Raw genomic sequence first — 11,253 nt, 5'->3', positions numbered from 1 at the left:
AAAACATATCTGAGAACTGAGTCTATGTAAGTGAAGCTGCCTTAGCAGGACTACTCAACTCATAAGAACGCCACCACTGATAGGCTGCTTCTCTAAGCTGGAATGTAGTAAAAGAAACCCCATTCGTCTCCGCTACGCCCATAGTATGGAGAATACAATGACACTCCTCTAGAAAATCCTAAGCATCATCTGTAGCCAATCCACTGAAGGTAGGTGGGTGGTACTTCTTGTACCTCTCAAGTCTGAGCTGCTCCACCTCAGAAGCTGCTTCCCTAACCTCGGGCTGAGCTGGAGCTACCGTCTACATTGGTACAATCTTTGGAACCTGGTCGACCTGAACTCGCTGCTCTAGGGTACCAGTGATGGGAGTCTGTGCTCCTCCCCTGGCCTGAGATTTGGCAGGAGCAAGTGGAATCAATCCAGCCTGAGCTAAGGTGCAGAACATGCTCAGAAAATGGGCTAGAGTCTCCTGGAGGGCTGGTGCAGCAACAAGTATCTCAGTTGTCTGCTCTCCAGCTTGAGCTACTGGGGGCTCCTCTGTAGCAGCTCGTGCGGGTGCTCTGGCTGCACCACGTGGACGTCCTCGGCCTCTACCCCAGCCTCGGCCTCTTGCGGCTCTAGCAGGGGGCGCGGGTGCCTGGTCATCGGATTCGCTTGTACATGTCCTCACCATCTGTGAGATAATAGAATACAGAAGTTTAGATTTTTTTTTGAAGTCAACAATTTTCGCACGACAAGGAATCAAAGTAATGAAAATTTTCTAACAGTCCCATAGCCTCCCGAAGATAAATACAGACGTCTACGTACCGATCCGAGAGACTCTACTAAACCGGTTTGTGACTAACAACACCTATGAACCTAGAGCTCTGATACCAACTTGTCACAACCCAATTTCCCCTCTGTGTGACGTTGTGATGGCACCTAGTCTCTACAACTAGGTAAGCCTAACATTTTTGTGGAATAATGAAATAAAAATAAAAAATTAACCAACTATTCAAAAATACACAACAAATCCCAAAATCCAAAACATCATGAATCACAAACTACAGGAGAAAAAATCTAGTGTCTCTATACATCAGAGTCTATCAAAAATAAATACAGAAGATAATGGACATGAGAAAGAGAAGAAAGGGGACTCCGAGGTCTGCGAACGCGATAGATATACCTTGAAGTCTCCAAAGCTGTCCCGGTTCACTGATAGTACGGCTGATAAGGAGCACCTGGATCTGCACAAAAAATATGTGCAGAAGAGTAGCATGAGTACACCACAATCGGTACCCAGTAAGTGCCAAGCCTAACTTCGGTAGAGTAGTGACGAGGTCAGGTCCGGGCCCTACTGGAATATGATAATAAAGCAAGGCAAGAATGAAATATCGCAGTAAAATAAAGACTGAAATTTAACAAGAAAGAATTCATAGAAGGTAACAACTCAATACACAGAAATACAACAGGGTATCTCCCGAGATACCGTATCGTAGTCCCAAACGTAAATGTGCAGAGGGATCTCCCGGAATACCGTTCTATAGTCCCAAAGTAAATATGCTAGACAAGGGAATCTCCTGGAATACCGTTCCATAGTCTCAAAATAAATATACAGTACATGGGGATCTCCCAGGATAGCGTTCCGTAGTCCCAAAGTAAATATGCACTATAGGGGGATCTCCCGAAATACCGTTCCGTAGTCCCAAAGTAAATATGCAGCGCAAACAATAGAAATACAACTACATCACGAAATCTTATGATTTAGACTAAGTACCAGTCAAGGGAGAAGCAGGAAATTCACTAAGCATGTTGCACAGAGTTCACATAAGCAGTTAAGACACGTAGACATGCTGTATTAGACTAAACAGGATAGCTACACATATTGGAATAACTCAATTAAGAATAAAAATAGATTAATACTCATTAAAATGGTATAACTCAAAATAAAAGGAAAACAAGTTGCTGCTCAGTAATAAAATTGGACATTTCCACAACTAGCCCGTGTACGTACTCGTCACCTCACGTACATGACACTCATATATCAAAAACAGTACAAATCCTATGGGGAGTTCCCCCACATAAAGTTAGGCAAGCCACTTACCTCAAACCAAGCTCAATCAATCGGTAAGAATGCCTTTCCCACGAATATCCGGCTCCGAATGGCCCAAATCTCGATAAAAGTAATTAAATATCATAAATACAACCATAATAGACTCATCTAATTAATTAAATCAATACTTTAACAAAAAATTCCAAAATTCGCCCTAAAAGGTCGACCCGGGCCCACGTCTCGGAATCGGCTAAAATTCACAAAATCCTAAAGCCCATTCACTCACGAGTCTAACCATATCAAATTTACAAAAATCCGACACCAAATGGTCCTTCAAATCCACAAATCAAACTTTCCAAATCCCTAGCCTCCAACTCCTAATTTCCACTTTAAATACACACTAACTAGGTGGAAAAATAAATGGGGAAGCAAGATTATTGATAAAAAAATAAGCACAAGGGACTTACCTCAAGAAACTCCTTCAAACTGTTCTTAAGAAATCACAAACCCGAGCTCAAAATGTTGAAAATGAGCAAAAATCGTGAACCTTTGCATTTAAGTGTTATGTCTAGACATCTCGCACCTGCGAACTCTCTGTCGCATCTGCGACTATCGCAGGTGCGAAATGCATCGCACCTGCGGCTCCCCTTCGCACCTACGCCCAACTGCCCGCATCTGCGACTCTCGCAGGTGCGGGAAAATCTTTGCACCTGCGGTTCCTTCCCAATTCTTTCTTGGCCGCATCTGCGGCTCCTCCTTCGCACATGCGATCCCGCACCTACGGTCTCCCCTCCGCAGGTGCGAAAACACAAGAAACCAGAAAATCTTCCGCAAGTAGCCTAAGTCCAAATTCAATCCGTTAAGCATCCGCAGCACACCCGAGGCCCCCGGTACTTCAACCAAACATACCAACAAGTCCTAAAACAGCATACAAACTTAGTCTCAAAACACATCAAACAACGCTAAAGTCACAAATCACTCTCTGATTCAAACTTAATGAACTTGAAACTATAAACTTCTATAACCGATGACGAAACCTATCAAATCATGTCCGATTGACCTCACATTTTGCATACAAATCATATTCAACCTTACGGACCTACTCCAACTGCCGGAATCGGAATCTGACCCCGATATCAAAAAGTCCACTACCGGTCAAAATCTCCAAAAATTTGACTTTCGCCATTTCAAGCCTAAATAAGCTATAGACCTCCAAAACACAGTCCGAATACGCCCCTAAGTCCAAAATCACCTAACAGAGCTAACGGAACCGACATAATTCCATTCTAGAGTCATCTTCATACTGTTCCGAATACAATCCAAATCCTAAGGCTTAAACCTCCATTTAGGGACTAAGTGACCCAAAATACTCCAAACACCAAAACGAAACCTTCCGGCAAGTCACAATAGCAGAAATAGATATGGGAGAAGCAGTAAATAGGGGATCCGGGATATTACTCTCAAAATGACCTACCGGGTCGTTACATCATCGTACCGTTCATGAATGATTGAACGTTTGAGCTAGTGGGTTGTGGTGAACTTTATGTTGTTGATCAAAACATCGTTGCCGCCCCGATGATCATTTAAATGGTGTGAGTCAGTGAGGGTGGTTTTGGCAGTCCCTGGTGTTGTTCACATCCTCGGGCAAAGTTGGTCCTCCCTCTGTCACTCAACAATTCTTTGAGGTGTCCTTGATAAAGCATGTTCACTACCTCCTGTCTTAGGGCGATGCAGTCCTCAGTTTTGTGACCTCGCTGTTGGTGGAACTCGCAGAGGGCGTTTGATTTTCTAGTGCTTGGATCTGACCTCATCGTTTGTGGCCACTTTACTTTTGTTCCGAGCTTCTTCAATGCGTAGACTATTTCTGAGGGTGACACACAAAAATTGTGAGCAGATAGTAAATGTGGTATACCTCTCTCGTTCTGGTGAGTCCCTATCCTTGGCCTAGATGGGCCCTCTTCATGGCGGGAGGGGGTCATGATGGCGCTTATGACATGTGGTTGATGCCTTTCTCAATTGGATCGTGTAGCTGCAAGATCTCTCCTGGCATCATTTCTTTGATCCTTCCTGGTTTTGGCTTTTATCGAGGTCAATCGATGGGTTGGCCCATTCATGTCGTCTTCGTCGGCACGGGCCTCGGCACAATAGGAGTTGTGTATTTCATCTCAAGTGGTTGGAGGATATTTCATAAGCTGACTTAATAGTTTTCTGGTCGCCCTTGAGCCATTCATGTTCAGCCCATTCTGGAAAGCTGTTACAGCCATTCCTTCTGATACATTCGGTAAGGTCATCCTTACTCTGTTGAATCGAGCGAGGAAGTCCCTCAATCCCTCTCCAGGTGATTGTTTGATAGCAAATATATCATTCACTCTTGCCTCCGCCTTTTTAGCCTTAGCATGTGACGTTACGAACTTGTCGGCCATCTCTTTGAATGTTTCAATGGAGCGCGCGGGCAGCTGTGAATACCAAGTTAATGCTCCTCCGGTAAGGGTCTCGCCGAACTTTTTCAACAAGATAGAGGAGACTTGTTCTTTGGCTAGATCATTTCCCTTTACCGCGGTGACATAGTGAGTTACATGATCTTCGGGGTTGGTCGTACCGTCATAAATTTCCAGATAAGGCGGCATCTTGAAGGTCTTGGGTATGGCATGTGGGGCGGCTTCATTACTGTAGGGTTGCTCAACAAACCGACCATCGTCTCTTTTTGGCAAGAGTTTTGGGGCACCCGGTATTTTATCGACTCTTTCTTGGTGTTCTCTCATTTGATCCCGAAGCATTTTGTTTTCATTTTCCATTTCTTCCATTTTCCTCAGAATGGCCGTGAGGGTATCATTACCTGCATTATTAATATTGTGAGTGATACCTGTTAGTGGAGGGGAGGGTCATGCTGCTTGGCCGTTGCTAGTGCAATGCAAGTCCTTGCATTTTCTCTAACTGCCTCCTGAGTGGGCTTGTCGAGGATGCCGGTCAGCGTATTTGTCAGCCAAGCCTTGAGTAGCTTCTTCACCGCTGGTGGCACCTCTTCCGCTGTGGACGTGGAAGCTCCTTTACCGCAGGATGTTGTGATACTAGCGTGAGGTAGAGGCGACCCACTTCTCCGAGGAGAGGTGTTAGGCGTTATGTCTTCGCCTTCTATTTCGGAGACCTCATTGATGGTGTTTAAGAGGTTGGTAGTGAGATCGGCTACTGCCTTCATTCTTTCTTCTCCATTACCTGCCATGCCAGATCCGTGTGTACAAGGAAGTAGGAGCTCTTTTTTTTTGTGTGAACTGTGCCAGTTATAGATCTAGAAGAAACTAAAAACTTAACTAGATAATCCCCACAGACGGCGCCAAATCGTTTGACAAAAAAATATAGACTTTTGATTAAACTGATTAATTTTGTATGACGAAGGGCTAAACCTAGTTAATGATAATAACTTCAGATCTATAATCAATTATCACAAATAACGCAAGAGTAGTGTTGAGAGAAGATTAAATGTGATGTACATTCAATGTTTCAAGATCATTAATGATGGGGGAATATCAAGCAATAAATAACGATTAATGACATTAAAGTAAATAAAGAGAATGATTCACCCAATATTGAATAGGGTGGATGATTCTTCTTTGTAACAATGATGAATGATAGACAAATACTAGAATGTTGGGACCCTTCTCGGATCTAATGAAAAAAGTGTGGAATAGTAGACAATCGAATCTCTTTAGAAAGGTAATGATTGTCTTTTATCTAGAGAGAAAGTCTGTTTTTCAAAGAATGTTCTTATTCTAGAATATTGCATATCCCTCTCCCTCTATCTCTTTTTCTATTTATATGGGACATTCCTCAGTCAACCCTAATAGTACATACACCAAGAATATTCAATAGAATATTTTTCTGAATATTTTATTATAAAAATTAGTTGTTAGCACTGCTTTTGATACTCGACCTCGGCCGTTATTGACTACTCGGCTATGAGCCCCGTTATCTACTAATCGACCTCAACTATATCGCTTTCCACGATACCGCTTCACGCTAAATCCCACTTAGGTAGATTTTGACCATGAAGAACTCAGATAGCACACATCGTACATCCAGGGAATATGCAGTTCGACAAATAAAATAATAAGACTCAACCGTAGGAGCTCTTCAAGAATATACAGTCATATTTACTTATCAAGGATCCAAAAACAGTCTCTCAAAATTGACATGTCCTATGACAAACATAAATAAAAGGTTTTGCAATCATTAGATAGGAGAGAAATTTAAGTGGATACATCAATTTGTAACAAAGTACACACATTAAGTTCATGAATTTTAGGGACTAGATTGGGAAGCTAGTAGTACACCTGTGTGCATGATAAAATCATACATAGAAAAGAGGAGTATATTACAAAAGTTCATTTCTTTTTTCTTTATCAATATTTTTTATTTATCTTTATTTCTAAGTCCATGATACAATAAAAGAGAAAATAAATGTAAAATGCCAACGTTTTAGCAAAAGGCCGAGGGCCAGCGCATAGCTGTTGATTTTCAGACTGCGACATCAGCCGGCTCCATTGAGTGTTATCTACATTAACATCAACCAACCAGTGGCGGACGCATGTGGTATCAAGCGTTATCAAAAAATAATACTATATATATATATATATAAATTAGGATTAAAGTTGCATAAATTTTATATAAATATTTTATTTTAACCCACTTGACAATTATTATTTTACGACTAAAGTTATTTACTTCTAAGATTGAACCCGCTTGCACAAAATCCTTGGTCCGCCACTACCACCAACCAAATACTAACAAAGATGAAGCAGAAAACTCAACAAGAAAATGAGAACCAGGTGATCATACATAAACCAGCCTCTTTATCTACATACCCTTTATATACGGTCAGAATCGGGCTTGCCTAATTTCATACGACTAACCAAAATCGGGACGGAAGATCAAGGCCCAGCCTCAGTTATATCGGAACATGGTACAAAGATGGATTGGTAAGCTCGCGGATCAATGGCCGATCAGGATCGGCGTCAATTCGAGACTGAAGCAGAGATTGAGCAAGATCGAAGGAGGCCTGCTACGCCGAATAACAGAAAGCCGAGATATCCGTGATCGGGCGAGGATTGTGGCGGGAATCTCAGCACATATCAAGTTAGGATGGGATATTTAGACTATCATGGGATTTACTTCTGTAATTAGAATTATACCATAAATAAGATTCCTCTGCTATATAAAGAGGGTCTTAATCCTTTTGTAACCATCATACATTCATGCATATCAAAGCAATATATCATATTTTCTCTTGCAAGCTCTGTTGTTAAAGTCCATACTTTTTAATAACATATTTAGCTGTTCGAGGGCGGTCTAACTCGAGGGTCGTGGTTGTTCATCACATTGGTTAGCTTTATTTACAATTAATCCCTAGCATTAATTCTGATATTTATCAGTTAGTGCTAAGTGAAATCACATATCCTTAAAACCACTTATAAGTTTAATTATTGTCCGATTTTAAGGCAAAACAGTTTGGTGCCCACCGTGAAGCTAAGGATAATAACGATTATTTGGTACAATTTTTCGTAACACACATAATTTTACGCTTGTTCTTTGAAGTTCTTTGATTCCAGGATCAACATGTCAAATTCTTAAGTAACACCCACACACACAGGCGATGACATTGGTCTCTATGGCGAGAATGACATCATAGCCGCCCCAGGAAACGGATTACCTCCAGTAAACCCCGATGGAGCCTCGGTCGTGGATCCAATCAACGTCAGCTCCCATATTGCTATTAATGGGAATTTGAGCGCCGATCCTGAAAATAGCGCAGAAATGCTCGAACAACTGATCAAAACGCACAGGGCGGTGGAGAAGGCGAGATTAGCCTTTGAATGATATTCGAAATATTGCAGACTCAACAAGCTACAATAGCACAACTTTAGAACCAGAATTGTGCACCAAGCAGGATATAGATCGAGCCCTTACAAGAAATTGTTCATAGAGTCGAATCGGTATCAAAGAAATCGAATGAAGGAGAACCGGAGGCCAATCCTGTTATCATAAAGATGCTCGAGGATCTGACGAAGCAAATCGAAACAGGAGAAAAAAGGATCGAGGAAAACGATAAAAAACTGGAAACTTATAATTCTAGGGTCGACCAAATCCCAGGGGCACCACCGGTGTTGAAAGGACTTGATTCCAATTTTTTTTTCCAAAACCCTTTTCCCCCGAGTGCGGGCCCAAAGCCAATCCCCAAGAAGTTTTGTATGCCCTAGATCCCGAAATATAGCGGGACAACAGATCCAAATGAGCACGTTACCTCATACACGTGCGCCATTAAGGGAAATGACTTGGAAGATGACGAGATTGCGTCCGTATTACTGAGGAGGCTCTGGGAAACTCTATCGAAGGGAGCTATGATATGGTACCATAATTTATCACCTAATTCTATTGATTCGTTCGCTATGATTCCATTTTTTTTGTAAAGGCACACGCCGGAGCTATCAAGGTAGACACAAGAAAATCAGATCTCTTAAAGGTACGACAAAAAGACAACGAGATGCTCAGGGAATTTGTGTCTCCGTTCCAAATAGAACAGATGGATTTGCCACCGGTCACCGACGATTGGGTCGTTTAAGCCTTTACTCAAGGCCTCAATGCTCGAAGTTCCGTAGCTTCATAACAACTAAAATAGAATTTGATCGCTTATCCAGCTGTCACTTGGGCCGATGTGCATAATTGGTATCAGTCGAAGATCAGGATCGAGGATGATCAATTGGGGGCTCCAACCGGTTCAGTTTATCCTAACACGCCATTGGAAAGAGTTAAAAGGGACTTCGACCAGGAATTGCGGTCGAACAGAGATCGATATCGGCCATACAGTGGAGATCGGAGAGATAATGGCCCTGTACGAAACCCCTTTCGGAATGATAGAAGGAATGATCGAGGACAGAGCTCCCAAGGGCTTATGAGCAAGAATGGTTTGGATAGTAATGCCGTATCAAAAGAAATACCTCGATTGTCAGAATATAACTTCAACATAGATGCTTCCGCCATAGTGTCGTCCATTGGACGTATCAAAGATACTAGATGGCCTCGACCTCTGCATACCGATCTGGCCCAGAGAAATCCCAACCAAATATGCAAGTATCATGGTACCCATGGCCATAAAATATAAGATTGCAGACAGCTAAGGGAGGAAGTAGCCTGATTGTTCAACGAGGGGCACCTTCGGGAATTCTTAAGTGATCAAGCCAAGAATCACTTTAAAAATAGAGATTCAAACAGGCAGAACGAGCAAGAAGAGCCATAACACGTGATTCACATGATCGTAGGAGGGGTCGATATTCCACAAAGACCAGTATTTAAACGCACCAAAGTGACGATCACAAGAGAAAAACGAGCACGAGATTACTTACCAGAAGAGACTTTGTCTTTCAACGATCAGGACGCGGAAGGGATCGAACGACCTCATAACGACGCGTTGGTAATATTTGTCCTTATGAATAAAATTCAAGTTAAACGTGTTTTGATTGGTCCAGGTAGCTCGGCCAACATTATTCGATCGAGGGTCGTAGAACAGCTCGACCTACAAGATCAAATTGTGCCCGCAACTCGAGTACTTAAGGACTTCAATATGGCAAGCAAAACCACCAAAGGTGAGATTATCTTGTCGATGAACGTGGTCGGCACCATCCAAGAAACAAAGTTCCATGTAATCGAGGGCGACATGAGGTATAGCGCCCTTCTCGGAAGGCCTTAGATCCATAACATGAGGGCAATGCCTTCGACCCCTCACCAAGTTCTGAAGTTCCCGACGTCGGAGGGAGTCAAAACAGTGTACGGAGAGCAACCCACCGCCATGGATATGTTTGTGATCGATGAGGTGACACCGGTATCGGCACTTTCATCGGCAAAGGTATCGAATTCAAAAGGAGAGCTGGAAGTCAAATAGCAACTACAGTCGCCAGCCTCAGCCCAACCGGAGGAATGGAAAATTTACGAGGAGGATGACTATATGATACCCCGATCCTTCACAATCCTTGATGATTCCGACGCCACAAAATCAATGGTCGAAGAGCTGGAGCAAATCATACTGATCGAGCATCTACCCGATTGAAAGGTACACCTGGGCACGAGACTAACTCCTGAGCTCAGGAAAAAGCTTATTCAATTCCTTTAAGCTAATATGGATTGTTTTGCCTGGTCCCACCTCGATATGAAAGGGATCCCGCCAGAAATTACCACTTACAAGTTGAGTCTGGATCCAAAATTCCGCCCGATGAAGCAAAAAAGAAGGCCCTAGTCCGAGATCAAACATGCCTTCATCAAGGACGAGGTAACCAAACTTCTAAAAATAGGATCCATTCGGGAAGTAAAGTATCCCGAATGGCTAGCAAACGTAGTGGTAGTCCCGAAGAAGGGAAATAAACTTAGAATGTGCGTAGACTATAAGGACTTGAATAAGGCCTGCCCTAAGGATTCCTTTCCTTTGCCAAATATCAATCGCATGATCGATGCCACGGCTGACCATGAGATTCTCAATTTTTTCGATCCCTACCCGGGGTACAATCAAATACAGATAAACCCGGAGGATCAGAAAAAGACTTCGTTCATCACTAAATACGGCACATATTGTTATAACGTAATGCCGTTCGGACTAAAATGGTGCGACCTATCAACGCCTAGTAAATCTAATGTTTGAAGAACAAATAGGGAAATCTATGGAAGTTTATATTGATGACATGCTAGTTAAGTCCCTTTGAGCAGATGACCATTTAAAGCATTTGCAGGAAACATTCGATATACTGAGGGAGTACAATATGAAGCTCAACCCAGAAAAATGCGCATTCGGGGTTAGCTCGGGTAAGTTTCTCGACTTCATGGTGTCCAATCGGGGAATCGAGATTAACCCCGATAAAATCAAAGCTATCGAGAATATCAAGGTCGTAGATAATGTAAATGCCGTGAAAAGACTAACCGGGCGCATAGCCGCCCTGGGGCTATTCATTTCGAGGTCCTCAGACTGGAATCACCGATTCTTCTCGTTGCTTAGGAAGAAAAACATTTTTGCATGGATCCCAGAATATAAGCAGGCCTTGGAAGAACTAAAACGATACCTGTCGAGCCCGCCACTGTGTCACACCCCGAAAGCAGACGAACAAATCTACTTATACTTAGCGGTATCAAAAATAGCGGTAAGTGGGGTCCTAGTTCGAGAAGAGCAAAGTACGCAATTCCTTGTT

The sequence above is a fragment of the Nicotiana tomentosiformis genome, chromosome 3 (assembly GCF_000390325.3).
Source record: "Nicotiana tomentosiformis chromosome 3, ASM39032v3, whole genome shotgun sequence".
Lineage (NCBI taxonomy): Eukaryota > Viridiplantae > Streptophyta > Magnoliopsida > Solanales > Solanaceae > Nicotiana > Nicotiana tomentosiformis.
Note: the sequence above shows the minus strand (reverse complement) of the source record.